Raw genomic sequence first — 19,457 nt, forward strand, 5'->3', positions numbered from 1 at the left:
GTACTGTCTCTATCAAATGTACCAACCCCCAATTCCTGTCCTTCCATTTTCTTTCTCCATTTAACCAATCGCCATACAATAAGAATCTGTAATAAATGTAAAATCAGCTGTAAGCTTAGAACGTGAATTCTTCAAAATTTTTAAGGAACATTGAATACATGTTTAATTATTCCATCCATCCATCCATCCATCTGGGGTTGCACCGGTCCCAGCAAGCATACTGCATGAGGCAGGAACAATCCCTGGATGGGATGCCAGCTCATCACTACTTCTGAGCCACCGTTCTCCCACATGTTTAATTATTAATAGTATACACTTTTTAAATGAAGTTAACAATTTGTCTGTAAAATGTAATATACTTTAATGCAATTCATCTTAAAAATGATATCAAGTATTCTAACAGCATACACCACTAAGAGGATAGCTCTTGGAAATCTAAACCGACTTAGAAGCCAGTCATAATCGTCTGTAAATACGCACTCTCTTCTATTGAATTAAATTGAGTTCCTTTATTTTCATACAATGAAATTCAATATGCAACTCTTCCATAAACTAATTTTCCTATAAAATGATAAATAATAATAATAATATCATACAAAACAATGCAAAATATACAATATGAAAGCATAAGTACAATATATATGTACATATAATGCAGATAGTGCAAATGGTTCATAAAGTAGCTCAGGATGTGCAATATTATAGTTGTAGTGCCAGTTTACAGTGAGGTAATTGCAATTATAAGTGCGAACAGTTCTACCGAGAGCACTTGCTAGACCGACTGAGTACGTTTATAGCTCTTGGGATGAAACTGTTTCTAAACCTAAAGGTCCATGCAGGAAACACTCTGAAGTGTTTGCCGGATGAGAGAAATTCAAATAGACTGCAATGGATAAGTGGAATCCATGCAATTGCTGGTGGCTTTCCTGAGGCAGCGTGTGCTATAACTGTCCTCCAGGGCTGAAAGCTGTATCCTCTGCTGTAAGCTTTAATCCTCTGTGCTCTCAACACAACCTGTGCAGCTGTGGTACAACACACAAATACAATAAACTGGTTAAAGTACTCTCTTTGGTGCACTGAGAGTAGCAATGCTAAAGCAGCTGTGGTATTTGGAATAGTTTGGCCATTCCATGCACCGTTGTATTGTTATAGAATGATTACAATCAAGTGCCTTCATTTCGGTGTATTTGATAAAGTTTGTGTCATGGATGTGAATCCAAAAAAGAAAAGGAGACCACACAGAAACAGTAGAACTGCTTTGATGCCTGGTGCCACCCGACCAGAAAAGTGCGTACACATGGTGTGAGGCTGCCATGAAAATGTACATGGCTTCATTCCAAGTTTTTTTTATATATGTCAAAGTGAGCATGGAAATGGGCATGCGCAACATTTTTATACATACGCACAATTCATACATGAGTTCTGGTGTTTTTGTCTTTTTACCTGTTTTTTTCCAATCTTAGCAATACATGGACATACCCATCCCCAAGTTTTTGGTCACATCTGTCACATACAACTAGTCTCTTTCAATCCCTTCCAATTTGTTCTGGAGAGATGGAAGACTGAAGACCACATAGGCAAAAAGATAGTGACTGAGTGATAAAATGTAGAGAAAGGAACAAGGCAAAGTTCACAGACTTTTATATTCAGAATACCAGAGCCAAAACACAAAACCAGATTCTCATCATAAAATTTATACTAATAAAAGGCAAAGCCCTCACTGACTGACTGACTGACTGACTAACTGACTGACTGACTCATCACTAATTCTCCAACTTCCCGTGTAGGTAGAAGGCTGAAATTTGGCAGGCTCATTCCTTACAGCTTACTTACAAAAGTTAGGCAGGTTTCATTTCGAAATTCTACGCGTAATGGTCATAACTGGAACCTGTTTTTTGTCCATATACTCTAATGGAGGAGGCGGAGTCACGTATCGCGTCATCACGCCTCCTACGTAATCACGTGAACTGAAAACAAGGAAGAGATTTACAGCACAAGTCAAACGCGGGAACGAAGGTAAATGACTTTAATTGTTGAGTGTCTTTTAATACTGTGTAAGCATACATATTAACACATGTGCAATTAAATGTGTGCATTTACGGGGTGATTTCTCAGGCTTAAAAGCTCGCCTTTTATTAAAAAGGTAAATGCAAACTGTTTTCATTCAGAAGGGCACAAACCACGTTAGATTTCATGCTCAACAGTAAGCTCAGCACACAGCTTGGTCATATTACAACCGGAGGGGCGAACTGAAAACGTGGTATACAAAGAGATCCTTAACAAATAATTATTGATTCATTTTCCCTCAGTTTAAAAAGGTTTACTTTTCTTCTTAATAAAAATTTTAAAGCAGTACTTCGCCGCTGCGAAGCGCAGGTATTTTGATATATATCAAAATATATCGCGTCATCACGCCTCCCACGTAAGCACGTGAACTGACCCGCTGCCGTTTGCAATGCCATAATCGCGAGATACAAGTTTAATGAGAAGACACGAGGTATAAATGACAGTTTGGATCACTTTGTACATTTACATTTACATCATTTAGCAGACGCTCTTATCCAGAGCGACTTACAACAGTGTTTGTTAGTTTTTTTCACATACCCCTTGGGGTCAGAGCGCAGGGTCAGCCATTGTACAGCGCCCCCTGGAGCAATTACAGGTTAAGGGCCTTGCTCAAGGGCCCAGCAGAGTAGGATCTCTTTTTTGGCACTGACGGGGATTCGAACCGGCAACCTTCGGGATACCAGCGCAGATCCTTAGCCTCAAAGCCACCATTCCGCCGCATTAGAGGCATTTTACGGAAATTTTAACAGAGTTAAAATTGCTGTAGCGAGAAACTTTTAACTGCCGGGTCTTATCTAACATTAAATAAACCCCTGGACATCGCAACATCACACAAGAGAGCGGCTCACGTGAAGTGACTGAACGCAGCAGGAGTGATCACTTCGATGAATCAAACCTGTTCAAAAAACACATTTCCCAATTGATAAGGTACGAAAACAATATGAAACCGATTGTGGATTTGCGTACAGCCACTGAAACTTTGTGACGGCACGAGACTTCAGGTCACGTGTCTGCAAAAGAACCTCATTGAGGCAACTATTTTTACTGGCGGTGGCTCAGGGGAGAGAGTTTTTATTCCTCGCATCCCCGTTATACCCTCTGATCTCCCATTTCAATTCAAACGCCTCCAATTTCCACTAAGGCTCTGCTTCGCAATGACAATTAATAAGTCTCAGGGACAGACCGTACAAAAGGTTGGCATTGATTTGAGGCAGGACTGCTTTTCACATGGCCAACTGTACGTTGCATGCTCAACAGTAAGCTCAGCACACAGCTTGGTCATATTACAACCGGAGGGGCGAACTGACAACGTGGTATACAGAGAGATCCGTAACAAATAATTATTGATTCATTTTCCCTCAGTTTAAAAAGGTTTACTTTTCTTCTTAATAAAAATTTTAAAGCAGTGCTTCGCCACTGCGAAGCGCGGGTATTTTGATATATATATATATATATGTAGATATATATATGTATATATATATATATATATATATATGTCAATGTATGTATGTATATATGTATGTCTAGATATATGTAGATATGTATATATATATATGTGTATATATATATGTAGATATGTAAATATATATATATATATATATATATATATATATATATATATATATATATATATATATATATGTGTGTATGTATGTATGTGTATATGTATATATGTATATCTGTGTGTGTATGTATGTCTGTATATGTATGTGTATATCTATGTTGATATGTTGATATGTGTATATATATATATATGGATGTGTATATGTATATATATGTATATGTAGATAAGTATATATATGTATATATGTATATGTATATATATGTTTATGTGTGTGTGTGTCTGTATATTATATATATATATGACACTCATAACAATGACAACACAATTACATATATATATATATATGTAGATATGTATATATATGTGTATATATATGTACATGTGTATATATATGTAGATATGTGTGTATATATATATATATATGTATGTGTATGTATGTATGTGTATATGGTATATATGTGAGTGTGTATGTATGTGTGTATATATATGTTGATATGTGTATATATATATGTATATATATGTGGATGTGTATATGTATATATATATATGTAGATATGTGTATATGTATATATGTATATGTATATATATATGTTTATGTGTGTGTGTGTGTGTGTATATTATATATATAAAAGACAGCAACACTCATAACAATGACAACACAATTACATTGACAATCATGTTACGTTATTTTTAAAATGTTTCCTTTTCTTTTTCTTTAACACACTACTTCTCCGCTGTGAAGTGTGGGTATTTTGCTAGTTACAAATAAAGTTCAAAGCCAGAGATCAACAGAATATCCCAAATTTTAGACAGTGTTCTGTTCTGAAGCATTAACCTAAATAGTGTCTTATTTATGACATCATTAACCCACAACTTTTGGGTAATGCCATCTAGCAGCATGTTGCCACATCTTAGTAACTAACTTTAGAAAATGGTGGCATCCATGAAAAAAGACAACATTGTGTCGCAATAAAGTCAAAATAAGCAGTAACATTAATACTCTATAAACAAAAACAACATTAATGATCAAAGTAACTGTGCAATTAAACTCTATGTTCTCTATAATTCTAAACATCAGACAAGGAATTTAAATATCCAAAGAAAAAATTCTACATGAAGATTAAAATTTAGCAAAAGAAGTGCACAAATATCAAATAATGATAAAATTGCAGTTCTTTTTTAATTACAATTACATGTCGCTTTCTTAGGCCATTCTACCTTCATTATCGGTGTAATTTGCTTAACAATCTACCAACAACTCTCATTGCTCTGTCATTGTCCTAAAGTTTCTTGTGATTATTTTGTTTTATCTCTAGTTTGTTAAGCGTCTCAGTCTAGGAAAATGATCCTAACTTGTTCAAAAATCTCAGAGTGATGAAAATGGGATCCCACTCTTAAGACTATGAGTAAAACATTTTTTTTTATCAATTTACCTAATTTAAGAAACTATTCCAAACTTCACCAGTATTCAGGAGAGCATGTGAGCTGTCCTAACTTGCTAGGTTCAGTCAGAAATCATGCACTTACATCCCAGTAACAGCTGAATGCTTTGGAAACAGTGGACAACAAATGAACTCATAAAAGGATATAAATCAGATAGAGATGGAATAATATTACTATCAAATCTTGTACATCACAAGATTTCTACATCTATGTGAAGAAGCGAAGCGCTGTCTGCTGAAATTAAAGAGTTGGTAACATTACATTTTTTGACCACAAAGAAAATGCAGCTTTGCAATAGTGATGATATGTCAAAACCAGGCATTTCTCAAATTCTGCACCAAACTTTGAATACACTTCATAAAATAATATTTAGATTAATACATTTCCCCTCCACTCCATGTGAGGTAATGTTAAAGCAAGCTCCATTCACACAAATGTCTGTTTTTCCTGGAGTTGTTGGTGTTATTGATGGCATGCACATAAAGATCATTGCCCCAAGTATGAATTTAGCAAACATTTGTGAATCACAAGAGATAATTACAATATCAACACACAGGTAGTCATGGGTGCAAACTGCACTGTATAGTCAGCATATTACCATAAGATAGGAGAGACTTACTAGGTAACTGACAGTGAAATGTCAAACAGGTACGTTGAACTTTGTATTCTGTGAACCACTGGAACAGTCACATTGCACTTTACAAGTTTGGGAAAGTTTAAGAATACAGGTGCAGACTCCCCGGCGACCTGGATAAATAGAGCCTTGTAGAAGATAAAGGGGGATCATGAAAATAGGCACTGGGAACCCTGGAAGAGTGAATGTGACTTCAGGAAACAATGCCAGAATAGCTGAGCTTAGTTTTAGTATAACTGTTACTTTACAAATTGTTTCCAATGTGCTGTAATAGTTGCAAGATTATTCTTCTGAAAGTATGGCTGTGGATCATTTATTGTTAAATAAATATGGCCATTATCGGGCTTTACGTTGGGCTTTATATGCGTCTTGGTCTTTCCATCACAGTGCTTGTTGCAATATTATTCTTGATAATGTTGTAAATGGCACAGTTCAACATATTACTCTAGAGAACTTCATGAGAGTGGAATAAACATTTATTAGAATGTATTCATGTCCCTTTTTGTATTATTATTATTATCTTTGAGGTGAAGCCTTAGCATTAGTATCAGAAAGCTACAAAGCATCATTATCATTTCCAAAGAAACTGCAACATGCCTTTATGAATTCCATTTTGTGACTTGGTGTGCCATAAAATCATAATGTCATTCATTGTGGCCTACTCCTATCTATGAGTAAGCGTAGGATGCTTCATAATTGCTCTAGGGGCACTGTACAATGGCTGACCCTGCGCTCTGACCCCAAGGGGTATGCGAACACTAACAAATTCCTAATACAAGAAATTGTATAAGGCGAAATAAAGAACAAAACTACTTCTGATGCCCTACTCTGATGTAAAATCATAATGTCATTCATTGTGGCCTACTATCTATGAGTAAACATAGGATGCTTCATAGCTACTTCTGATCTCCTACTCTGACGTAGGACAAAGTCTTATCCCAGTCAGACTTTTGGTGCACAGATCTTTACTTCTTATTTGCTTTTATATTTTTCATCACCTGCTCTTCTTTGTCCTTCCAGTTTTTCTTTTGATTGCCTTACTGATATTTTTTTCTCATTTTGACCATGTTCTTTCACCTTTCAGCTTTAAGTATCACATAAATAAATTCATTCTTTATCATTTTTCCGGCTTCTTTAATCCAACAATTTTTCACTGAGGTCTTCATGCTCGAAAATGGGAACAAACATAATTGCAGAATAGAGGGTAAAGACTTGTGATATTGGTGTTATTTCCACCACCATGATGAAGAAGCTCATCTTCCACAGTGGAACTGAAGGAATGCAAATTCTATGAAAACATTTTTAAAGGGTTACCTGGTTCCTATCACTTGAGTATATAACTGGGGGAAAACAAGCACTGAAAATATAACATATTCAAAATTAAAAGAATCACTCAAACATGCAGAGTAACAACACTAACTCAAAACAGCAATGCTGGGGTCGTGTTAGTCTCTTAAGTCATTCATCAACTTGTGACAAGTGTGACAAAAATGTAAGCAGAGTTCACACTGTGCTTCAGGCATGCAGAATACATTTATGCCTGTAGGCTTCTTCTTATCAAAAAAGTTGCATCTGTTTCTTATGTTTATTAGCTGTTATAAGCTCTACTCCTGTCACGATGGGCACTTCAAACCTATTCTTTCTGAGACATTCATGTCATATACCAGTGGGCACTGACTTTCCATCTGGTGAATAGCTTTGTACTTTTCATACACTGCATAGATGTGATATATTATAGACATATTTCTAGTCCAACTGATTCACAATTGAATAATCACACAAATCATTTACAAATAACATAGTAATTGTGACACCTTGTTGGAAGGATTCATCAAGTGCATTTATTTGTTCTTTTGTCGTTTAATAGTATTTTTCCATCTATCTCTCCAACCGTCTGTCATCCATCCTAGCTAACAGTATTACAATGTTATGTCTCATAAAATGAAAGTTGTACTTTTGTGTACTCATTTTCAGTCTGTGTCAAGATTATTGTAAATAATGTGACCAGGAAATGTAAAAGGCTAAACAGATGGAGAAATGCTATCAGAGTCAAAGACAGCAGTCAAAATCAGTAAACATAATAAAATCAACAAACCACATAATCTTTTAGGAGAAAAGAAAAAATCACATTAAAAAACCTGAGCAAAATTCTGTAACCAAACTAACTATAAAAAGAGTAAAACCCCAACCAAAGAAAACTCATGTGCACACAGAAAACTATTACAATGAAAGGATATGAAAGGATATGCCGCCATTTTTATATCTGCTGGCAGTGATGTTGTCACACATCACACGGTCTGGGTCACATGACGATAAACAATCACTCAAGCCACAACAAAGATAGTGACAAAATGAAATTATGACCTCATCAATGCCTTTGCCACAAAAATAAAAATAAGCATACACAAAAAACCCAAACATAAACTCAAAATAACACATGAAGTTGATGCAAAACTGAAAAATAACATAAAAGTTCATGTGAGTTGTGTTGAGACCTCTGAAAGAGATTCTTTATGAAGTCATCTTGAAACCCATTTTTTTAAAATGCCACATAGTTGGTGCCATTCAATCTCAAGTTTCCTGACCTTCCAGAAACAAATGTGAGGAATAACTGAAGTGAGACAAGTACTTGTTCGTTAATTAGTCTTACAAAGAGGTGAGTGCTAATTAATCAATTGGACAGAGCAATGCACTAAATTTGCTGTTGACACCACAGTCATTGGCCTAATCACTAACAATAATGAAATGACCTACAGAGGACATGATTTCCTTGTGACATAGAGGTGCCATGACAACAATTTGTCTCTTAATGTCCAGGAACTGGTCACAGACATAGCAGGAGATAGACCAAACTCCCAGCAGCCCTAAATGTCTTGGAAGTATCATCACTGATGACCTAACGTACCGGTAGATGTAATCCATCAATGCAATCATTAGGAAAAATCACCTGCACTGTAGCGTCCCTGGATGTCCAAGGAAAGCTTGCATATTTCATGTCAGTACTCGTCAACTTCTACAGCACAGTGTTAGTTAAGTTCTGGAATGATACCTGACAAGTTTAGGACAAGGAAGCACTACAGAGAGTTGAGATGTTGCCATCTGTTCAGGATATACTTTACTGTATATAACACATGCTGCTATAAGGAAAACATCATTTTTAAAGAACTCAGCCATCCTACACAGTGTAGAGACACAAACCTTGTCCAAAGATTATTATGAGAGAGTGAAAAGACCAGTGCCCGTATTTATTAAGCAACTCAGAGTAGGAAAATGGTCTTAACTGGCTCAAAATTCTCAGAGTGATACAGATTTGGTCCTACTCTTAGGAGTAGGAGTAAAAGCATTTTAACAGTTTTCCTAATTTAGGTAACTATTCCTAACTTCACCAGGATTTAGGAGAGCTTGGAATTGTCTTAACTTACTAGGAGCTGCTGGAAGCTGGAGTTCAGGCAGCGATCAGTACACACATTCTGGGAAAGGTGGAATGTTTTGGAAAACTAGACAACAACGAACTTGTAAAAAGATATCGATTTGACAGAGATTGGATAATATTCATAACAAATCTTATACATCACTTGATAGCTCCACCTACACAGAGAAGTAGCACCCTGTCAGCCAAAATGAAAGTGTTAGTAAAACAGTGCTCATTATAGTATTATTCTTGTTGTTGCAAACCGGCACCAATTATGTGTAGCTTAGTGCAATATTCTTCCTTATTATGTTTTCCTTCTTCATCATCTCCTATTACTTTGAATATTACAGTTATTATTATCTTTGTGTGAGTCATGATGTCTTTCATTCTCAAACGTCAATCCCTGCTCCTCACTGGGAGTGTGTGTAGTATGCTTCATAATGACTTCTCATGTTCTACTCTGGGATGGGACAAATTCTTATCCTAGTCAGCCTTTTGGCATAATCCCCAGGAGTACATTTGAGATGCTTAATAAATATGAACACAGGAGATGGTCGGTGAAAAATGAATTGTCAGTTGAGGCAAGTGGCTAAAATGGGGAGATCTGAAAAGGACAGTAATAACAAAAAGGGGTAAGATGTAAATGGGAAAACAAGAAAAAAATAAACAAAACTGAAACCACAAGAGGAAAATCTAACATCAGGACTTACTCAAATTGGAAACTAACTACAAAACTTAAAGAGCCTTGACGATAATTTTATCCACTGAGGGAGAATGCATGGATTAACTGGTGCGACAAACACAGTCATATGATGCCTCTAAATCAGAGTGCATAAATAAAAAATAAACTATTAAATCAAGAGAATCACACATGCACATGGGAGGCAGTTAAAGGGCTCAAATGAAGTTAATTCCATGTCAGATAAGGGGATGGCAGGGTGAATTGATCCTTCCTCTTTTGCATCGGCAGACCAACCATGGGAAATTTCGCCTAGATTCAATGACATCACTTCCTGCCCTGATGACATCACTTCCCCTGCCTGACTTTAAAGGCACTATGTTTGCCTGTCTGTCTGTTCTTGTTTTGACTAAAGTCTATGCAATATTGAACCACAACCTTTATTTTCAGCAGCCTATTTCAAGTATACGGGTGGCTGACCCCAAACCTTTTCCTGTGTCCTTTTGAGTTCTTTCACAAAATAAAAAAGCGAAATGGAATTCTAATGTGAAAAAACATGAAATATACAAAAATACACATTTAACTATATGCATACTGTTTGTTCAAGGCAACAGTAGTTTTGAAAGAAAATGGAATCAGGAGTTGGTACAGAGAAATTCGGAACTCATGCAAGAGTCGTAATCAGGAAGACAATAATTAAATAATGGAGCTCAGGAGGTGTGGCCAGAAAACAACATAACCAAAGCCAAGAAACATGAAACCTAAATCATAATCATAGGACAGGAAAAATTGTAATGAAAAATAAATTTAAAAAGTTAACAATATGAAATGATAAAAATGCATTTGTTTTTTTCTTTTACAGATCCAGGTATTTTAGGCAAACATATTAAAACGCTGCACTAATGACATCATGATACGTGACCATCAAGAACCGTCTCTGGGGTCTCATGTCTTACCAACAAGTCTCTGCAAGAATAACAAGACAACACTGCGGGATACTATGAATCATTTTCAATAATGTTAAAAACACAAGAAAGCAATAGATAAATATAGCCGCTAGATTCTTTTTCCCCAGAAACCCCAAAAACCATACTCAAATAATTTTTAGAGGTCAAGGATCTGTTGGAAAAAATCAAAATCATGACAATGTGTTAACATAATACACTTTCTCTTTCTTTTTCTCTCTGTCTCCATCATTCTGGCAAACAACACACGACCATGTCAGAAGAATCAAGGACAGCTTTTATGCTCCTTTCATGAGGCTACTTAGCAACCACTTGTACTGACAACTGCATGAATGTGTCTTATGTGTATTCTTACATCGTCTAGTATTATATTAAATGTCTGCTTTTGTATTCACTGTCTGTTGCTGCTATTGCCCTACTGTCATTAGTCTGTGAGAGACACGAAATAAGACTTCTTTGAAAATGAACTTGAATAGGCAGATGGAAATGACAAGCAGTTGCTTCTATACATTTAATCATAGATATTGGTTGGAGTGGACTGATAAATAGAATTGTGAAATATCTAAATGAATGGTGTACTGTAATTGCTGTCTTGTGTCTCTTCAATGTACATCTCCTATGTGTCCTATGGATGAACCCTGCTCTCCTGAATGGCCGGAAGACCATTATAATGGAAGGCCAGAGAGGGAGTTGTGATATTCACCTTACACAACAGAATGTGGATATGGAAAGACGCTGCAGCAGTAATTAGTTTGACACCCTAGTTGGGCCTGGTAGCCTGGAAGGACAGGACAGTGGGTGACTGCCTGTTGTGAGCAGACCATACCCCTGTACACTGAGCAGCAGCATCCTGTCTGGCAAGCCCCAGAATATATAACCATAGGCCAGCATGGCATGGAAGTTGTTGTCCCATGGGGCTGCCCTATAGGGTTCTATGGGGCCCTCCAGGGGGAACTGTTAGATATTAACTGCACCATTTTCTTACTGAATGGCCTGGAAATGTTTTTTGGAGTAGATTGATTGAGCACCATAAGTATTTCTGGGACGGTTGTTAAAAGAAAGCCTTTCACTTGGACTATGGAGTCAGAGTCAGGAGAAGAGTTGGACAACACTCACCTGGGACGAGTGGAGGTGGAAAGAAAAGAACTGAAAGAATTGGATTGAACTGAATTGTTTACTCCTGGTAAAAAGAAGCCTTTAGAGGTACTGTTTGAAAATAAAAACAATCCTCGGTTGAAGCCGGGACTGTCCTTTTGTAGTTGTATCTGGGGTATGGGGCTCAGTGGGTCACCCTGCTGGCCACACCTTAATGCCATACCCAGAAGTTACACCTAAGTTCCATTCAATATTGATTTTAGAGTATTATTCGTGTCAACGTTGTTGTTTTATTTATTAATTCAAAGTTTTGATTAATTTTCAGGTCTGTTTTTTCTTGTATATAAATGAAGTGTCCTGCTTTGTGATGTCATGAATTCACATGGTAGCATACAATGCAGTTCTATACAGTCACAAATTTATAATAATAATAATTCATTACATTTATATAGCGCTTTTCTCAGTACTCAAAGCGCTATCCACACAGGGAGAACCGGGAAGCAAACCCACAATCTTCCACAGTCTCCTTACTGCAAATCTTGATAGCTAACTTTCATTTAAAAGACACAGCAATAAGACAATATTTAGCAACACAAATGAGCACTTTCTGACAGAGCTTAATATAATGGGCTGGAGCTCTATCTAAGGGTGGGTTCCTATATTGAACTTTGTGCTCCTTATGATCCTGAAGTGAATTAGCAGATTAAAAAATAGATTGATAAATGGAGAGACGACTGATTTTGTCAAGGACACCCACAGCGTCCCCTAAAAGAGTCTGGAAACAGCACAGGCACAATTCAAATGTTGCTATACAGCTGAGTGTAACCAAAGTGACATAAAGGAGAAGGAAGGTCAGGCAAGGTAAATTACTTTAATTCTAAATGACAGTAATTCTGTGACTTATGCAGTTACACAGAGCTTTTCAGAAATGAAACAAAATCATTGGATTTTTTCTTCTCATGGTTTGTTGGTACAATGGCTGTTGAGTGATGTTCTCACTCATGTATCCATTCAGGATAAATATGGTAAAAGAAGGTTTTGTGCAAAAAAGAAAATTATTTTTGAAGTTAGTTTTCCAATAAGTTTTAACACTCTCATGAAATTACTATACAACATTAAAGTAAAGTGAAATTAAACATTGATACAATAAAAAGTAAAAAGAAAGTCTTTTTAACACAAGTCTGTATTTTGGAATCTCCTTAATAATACAAATTACAATTTTTTTCAAATATTTCTCTGTTCAGTTCTGCCGAGCTCTTTTTAGACTAACTGTTCTTTCAACTGCCTCAGTTATATTTACGTCAGGGCTTAGAGGTGGTCGGTTTAATTCTGTTAGTGCTCGATGTGCAGACATCTGCTCCAAATAGGTCTTAACCGTGTTTTCACAGTGCTTTGGGTCGTTATCATGCTGAAAGGTGACATTTTCACAAATAAGCTGTTTTCCCAAAGGTACAGCATGATGAATATAAATCTGATTATATTTCTCAGAAGTTAACATTCCATTGATTTTGAACAGACTTCCTATACTGTTCACTGAGAGGTCACCAGAACATGACGGAGATGTCACCAGGCTTCATAGAAGGCCACAGACAGAGTACAGTGTGCTGCTTGATAATTCTTCCAACATACTGACGTCTTTTTGAATTCAAATTTAAAATTAGACCCATCATTCTATCAGACTTTCTGTTTCTGGTTGTCACCCTGACAGTCTGTTATGTTCTGCAGTCTCTTCTGCTTGTTATCTTTCCTCAGAAATGTCTTCTTAACTCATCCTATGAGACCATTTCTTTTAAGCCTCCTTCACTTGGTCAAAGTATGTATTTGATCCCAGAGGACACTTTACCAGGTTTCTCCCATTCAGATGCAGATAGCTTTTTAGGTGTTCCACTCTATTTTCTATCTTTAACTTGCTCAGTTTCTTCAAATTTCTTTAAAACATCCTTGTAGATAAAAATTGTGATTTTATGTCTGTCAAATCATGTTAGCTCATCCATTATAAATCTGCCATCAAAGCACCCCAATATTTGTAGTTCCCATTCCAGTGCTGGTAGAAGCCCAAATGGAGCACTAGGTGGTGTTCCGAGTGCAAGACTGTAGAGTAATGGTACCCCTCTCTGTCCATATTATAGCCAGTTTTGAAAAGGTTCAGCAGCACCTTGCTTGAGTTTCGTAAACTCTTTGGTGTCCATTCAATATTCTTGTGAGAATTCTAGGACCAGGGAAGGGCGGGGTTGCCACCCTTAGTGTCCAGATCACGCACCCCATGAGTTATCAAAACGGTGCCCCTTGATTTCCATAGCATGTTCCACTTGATTTTCATAAACATTGCCCATCGGTTTCATGGATGTGCAAAGATTACTTTAATAAATGGGGCACCACCCACCTAATGGATTGGACAGGTCTGTGCCATCCAATACACTAATTTATTTGTTAAATTGCACCACTTAAACACCTGTTTCAGAACACAGAATGCAACAGTTTAATTGAATCAGGTGAGCTGTTGGAGGAAATTTAAATAATACACGGAATATCTGAGATGCTTTTAGGAGATGTTTGGAAACCAAAGCTGTGTTGCTCTAGCCATCTCACAAGATATCAATACATTTCTCTTACTTTTTTTATATCAGTGTTTATTTGTGTTCATTCATTTATATGGTCTCCACATTTAACAATAAGCAACATTCTGCTGAAGAGTGGTACAAATGAACACAGATCCAAGGACCATTCTGTCCAACACAAATACAGGCCTCTTTTAGGCAATACAAAAAGCTTCTTTTCTGAAGGTTCCACCCTCTTTTGAAGCTGATTCCCTAATGAATGCTGACTTCTGGTAAGCACATTTATTTAATAGTGAATGACAGAGAAGAGTTGCGACTTTTGTAAGTTTGGAGGAAGCGAAATGAAGGTTCCTAAAAGTGGGACAAGAAGCTAATGACTGTGTAACACCCTCGTTCTTCCCCACTGTCTTTACCTGGTTAGAGCCAGTAAGATGCCTCCTTGGCTTGCATGTCTGACTATATATACTGTTTAATGTGTGTACTGAATGTTAAAGCATCCGACAAACAGTTGTGCACCCTGAAATGATTCAGTCAAGGCTGAAAAGCTGACATGTTTAATTTTTTGAGGTAGGCAGTATTCAGACAAGCAGTGATCTAATTACAAAGAAAACACAGAGGGAATTGGTTTTATAATGCAGTTCACATCAGTCTGATAGATTTCTTGTTGTTGACATGGTCTAATGCTAGCTGACTGCAAAGTAATATTATCAAAGTACATTCTCAAAAACACTCCATCCAATACAGAGCCAGTCCTGGCAGCACTGAAGAGCTAGGTGGGACAGGGTTCCAGTCTACTGTTTGACCAATTGATTTAAAAACTGACATGTCCAATTTGGAATCCTCACTTAACCTGACCTGCATGTCTTCAGGAATTTGTTAGAAAAACTGGAATAACTCAGAAATCATGTAGACATGAGAAGAACTTGCAAAGTCCAGGTGTGGGATTCAAACCCTGGCTACTGGATGTGTGAGGTGGCAGCACTAACCACTCCGCCACCTGTAATATTCTCAAGCAAATGAAGGAACCTACTTTTAAATATCTTTTAAATGTGATGTTGCAGAGTAAACTCTGTACGAGCTTATTCTTAAAGATGTGTTTCTAACGGCTGTAATGAACTGGTCTTCCATCTTGGTTTGTGTTTTTATCTCTCCTAGGGTTGCCAGATTAGAAAATTAGAAATACAGGACACTCTTAAAATTTCTCTCTACATTACTATATACAGTATATATAAATTTATACATGCCCCCTAAACACCCATGACTAATATGTTATATAAAAGTAGAGACATAAGTTAAAAGCATAAAGCAAAGATTTTAATGGGTTATAAGGAAAACAAAAGTAAAATCATTTTAAAATATTTAATACAAGCTAAAAAAAACCTGTAAAAGTGAAATCATTTGGAAATATTAGTATTATTTAATACAGGCTGTTAGAAAAAAAGTGGGCTGTGGCAAGTAGTAACAACACACGTTGTTGACACTGTATGCTGCAATGCTGATACAGAACTGCACAGCAGCACGGCTGGAGAGCAAAACGGTAAGAGTGTCGCTGTCCTCAGTCAACCACAGCAACTGAACAAGTTGCAAACAGGCAGCAAACACTTGTTTCCTCATTACATTTCAGTTATTTTCATCAAGAGAATCCGAGAAAAGAAAGTATAATTACTTATAAAGTTACAACTAAGTACTGTAACAAGGTAGTAAAAATATATTTTTATTACGAAATTTGAAAATGAACTAAATACGGGACATTTGAGTGTCCCTGAAAGGTCAGTACGTGCGGGACAGGGGACAAAATGATCAAATTTGGGATATGTCCCGTATATAAGGGACATCTGGCAACCCTAATCACCCCACAACACAAAAACAGGACTTGCTAGAGCCCACCCTCTCAACTTTGATGGGTGAAACTCATAGTTTTCATTTTTGGGCTTTTTCATGTTTCAGGTGCATCACTGAAATAAATAAATGAAGAAATAATTCAATAAATACTTTAAATAAATAAGCAAGGAGAATTATATTCCATATACACATTTAATTATTCATAGTTACATTTCATGTTGTTATTATTATTTTTTATATATACTTTGTTAATCCCCAAGAGGAAATTGTTTTATCCCATGACCTTCTGGGGGTTAGAGCACAGGATCAGCCATTGTACAGTTCCCCTGGAGAAATTTCTAGGTTAAGGATCTTGCTCAAGAGCCCAATTTCAGTAGTGGGTAGTAACGAGTTACATTTACTCCGTTACATTTACTTGAGTAACTTTTTTAAAAAATTGTACTTCTAAGAGTAAGTTTTACTACACCATACTTTTTACTTTTACTTGAATACATTTGTGAAGAAGAAATGCTACTTTTACTCCGCTACATTGGGCAACACTCGAATCGTTACTTTTTTTCCATTATATACGCTATATTTTTGCCAGAGAGAAGCCACCATTGGATCTACTGCATGACTGTTTCACCAATCAAACGTAGCAACAAAAATCACAAGACTCTTTTTCACCAATCAGACGTAGCAACAATAATCACATGGCTCTGTTTCACAAATCAGACATAGTCATGCAGTCACGTGACCACACACAAACTGTGGTGGCATAGCGGCACAAACTCCTCACAGACAGCAGACAGGGAAAGAAAGAATACATGAAAAATGAAAGCCAACTCCTGCTGAAGCTTAACCATCACTTCACTGAGTGAAGAACAAGCACATTTTAACCAAACATGCACAGACACAGACAGTCAAGGTAACGTGAGACTTCTTGTACGTGCACAAGCTGCCTTGTTCTGTTATTTTCTATCAGCTGTGCTATTTGGAGGACAAGTGAATATGCAGTATTATACTGTCAGTGTACAGTAGGTCTTGTCACTGTAAGTAGTTTGCAGTGTTCAAACATACATGTTACCTACTGTAGGTATTGGCTTCAAAAGCTTTGTTGTGAAAAACTGAGATTTGGAACTTTGTGTTATTTGTGCATATTTATTTTGTAAAGATGTTATTTATTTTTACTCATTTTTTATGTTATTATTTGGAAATAGCAGAATTTGCACATTATTTTATATTTTTGTCTGTCTTATTACAACATTTCTAAAAAATAAATAATTTATTATGATCAAACAGTTACTCAGTACAGTCTTTTCACCAATTACTTGTGTAATTTTTGGACGACTACTTTTTACTTCTACTTGAGCAATACTATTTTGAAGTAACGCTACTCTTACTTGAGTACAATTTTTGGCTACTTTACCCACCTCTGCCCAATTTATAGTTTCATCTCACAGTACTTTTATTTATTTAGATATTTGTGTATTTTATAGGTCCAAAATATTCCTACATACAGTACAATTACACCCCAAAATATTAATGTAAAGTCCATAAACATAATGAAATATGGCCAATTGACAATCAAGGAGCAGAAAACATAAATGCCAGTCAACAGCATTCCCGGGGAAATGAAAGGACCTACTGAACAATTTAAGCTTAGCTTGACAAAAAGCAGGCTATAGTAGTTGTTATTATCATAACTATAGTTATTAAATGTTTAAATTAGTCATAATCCCATCCATTTTGTACCCCACTTAATGCAATCCTGCGTTGCAGCAAGTTAGGTTTTTATAATGGCAACAAAAGCCATAAGGCAGGAACCATCCCTGGACAGGCCAACAATCCTTTTCTGAGCATAACACATCCCCACACACTTAGACACACACACAAACATTAATGCAGCACACTCATTCATCTACTTTTAATCTGAAGAAGTCCAGTACCGGATCACAGCTGGCTGAAGCCCACACAGGCATCAATTGGCAGAAAGCAGGAACCCCAGCTAAATTGGGTGCTCTCCCCCTACCATGTTTAATCATACATTACATAACACTGAATATAGTGAAGTTTGAAAAACAGTGAACAGAAAAGTGAAAAATAAATCCACATTGCCAAGTAACAAAAGTATTATAAAAAAGAAATAAGATAATAATTCACCTCAACCTTTAGATTTGTTTACATTTTATGATACTACAATATGAAATACATTTAATTGGGATTTTATATATTGGATCAACTCAAAACTCTATTCATATAAAGTGAAAGGAACATTTCAGAGATCCTACCAAATGTAGTAAATACAAAAAAAAACAGAAAATGACTGATATCATAAGTATTTATCCCACATGAGTCAATATTTGGTAGAAATATCAATAACACATATTTCAGTGATGAACCTTACAGGATAACCCTCTAATATATGGGTCTGCAAAGATGGTCCTAGGGGGCAGTATTGGCTGCAGATTTTTGTCCCAGTTCAACCAATGAGAAGTCAATTGTTACTGTTGAAGCGTTTTTTGTTCAAGCAACATTTCTATACTTCAGTTTAGTTGTCTCGCTTGTTATGATCACCCCCCTTGGCTATTTTAGTCTTAAACAGCTACATTCACTGTTTTGAATGTTTCCTTATTATCAATGAGATGCAAACGACAAAGGGACCGGCAGTCCTCCATCTCACTTGTCTTCATTTACACCTGTGTGTATACATTGCAGTTTAATAAAATGTTTGAAAGGAAACTAAAGAATAAAGGGAAGGACTGAAAATTACTCATCCATCTCAGGTTATAAATTATTTGGTTGACATCCTTGGGAATGAAAAAAGTCTACAATTTAAAAATGACCAGACATGGCAGAATGAAAACACTAACAAACCATAAAATTAAATCAATTCTGTTATCAGCAAGGATTGGTTTCTATATAAGCAATCCAATTGTAACAAAAACCAGCAGCCACTACATCACTCAAAAATCAAATATCCAGACACCTACACTCATAGACTTATTCAGTGGAATTCTGCTGCATTGGCCTATTCCTTCTTTTTGGTCAAATTCCCTCAATCTGCATGGTGGGAGAGAATCCTCATGCACAGAAACAAGTTTTGTTTAACACAAATCATGATGTTCAGTATTATGGTGCTTTGAGGTCAGCTGTAGCTGTAGATGCAGAATTGGCTGAATTCATGTCCAGTCCATCCATCCATTATCCAACCTATCT

This window comes from Erpetoichthys calabaricus, chromosome 10, assembly GCF_900747795.2.
Source record: "Erpetoichthys calabaricus chromosome 10, fErpCal1.3, whole genome shotgun sequence".
In the NCBI taxonomy this organism is placed as follows: domain Eukaryota; kingdom Metazoa; phylum Chordata; class Cladistia; order Polypteriformes; family Polypteridae; genus Erpetoichthys; species Erpetoichthys calabaricus.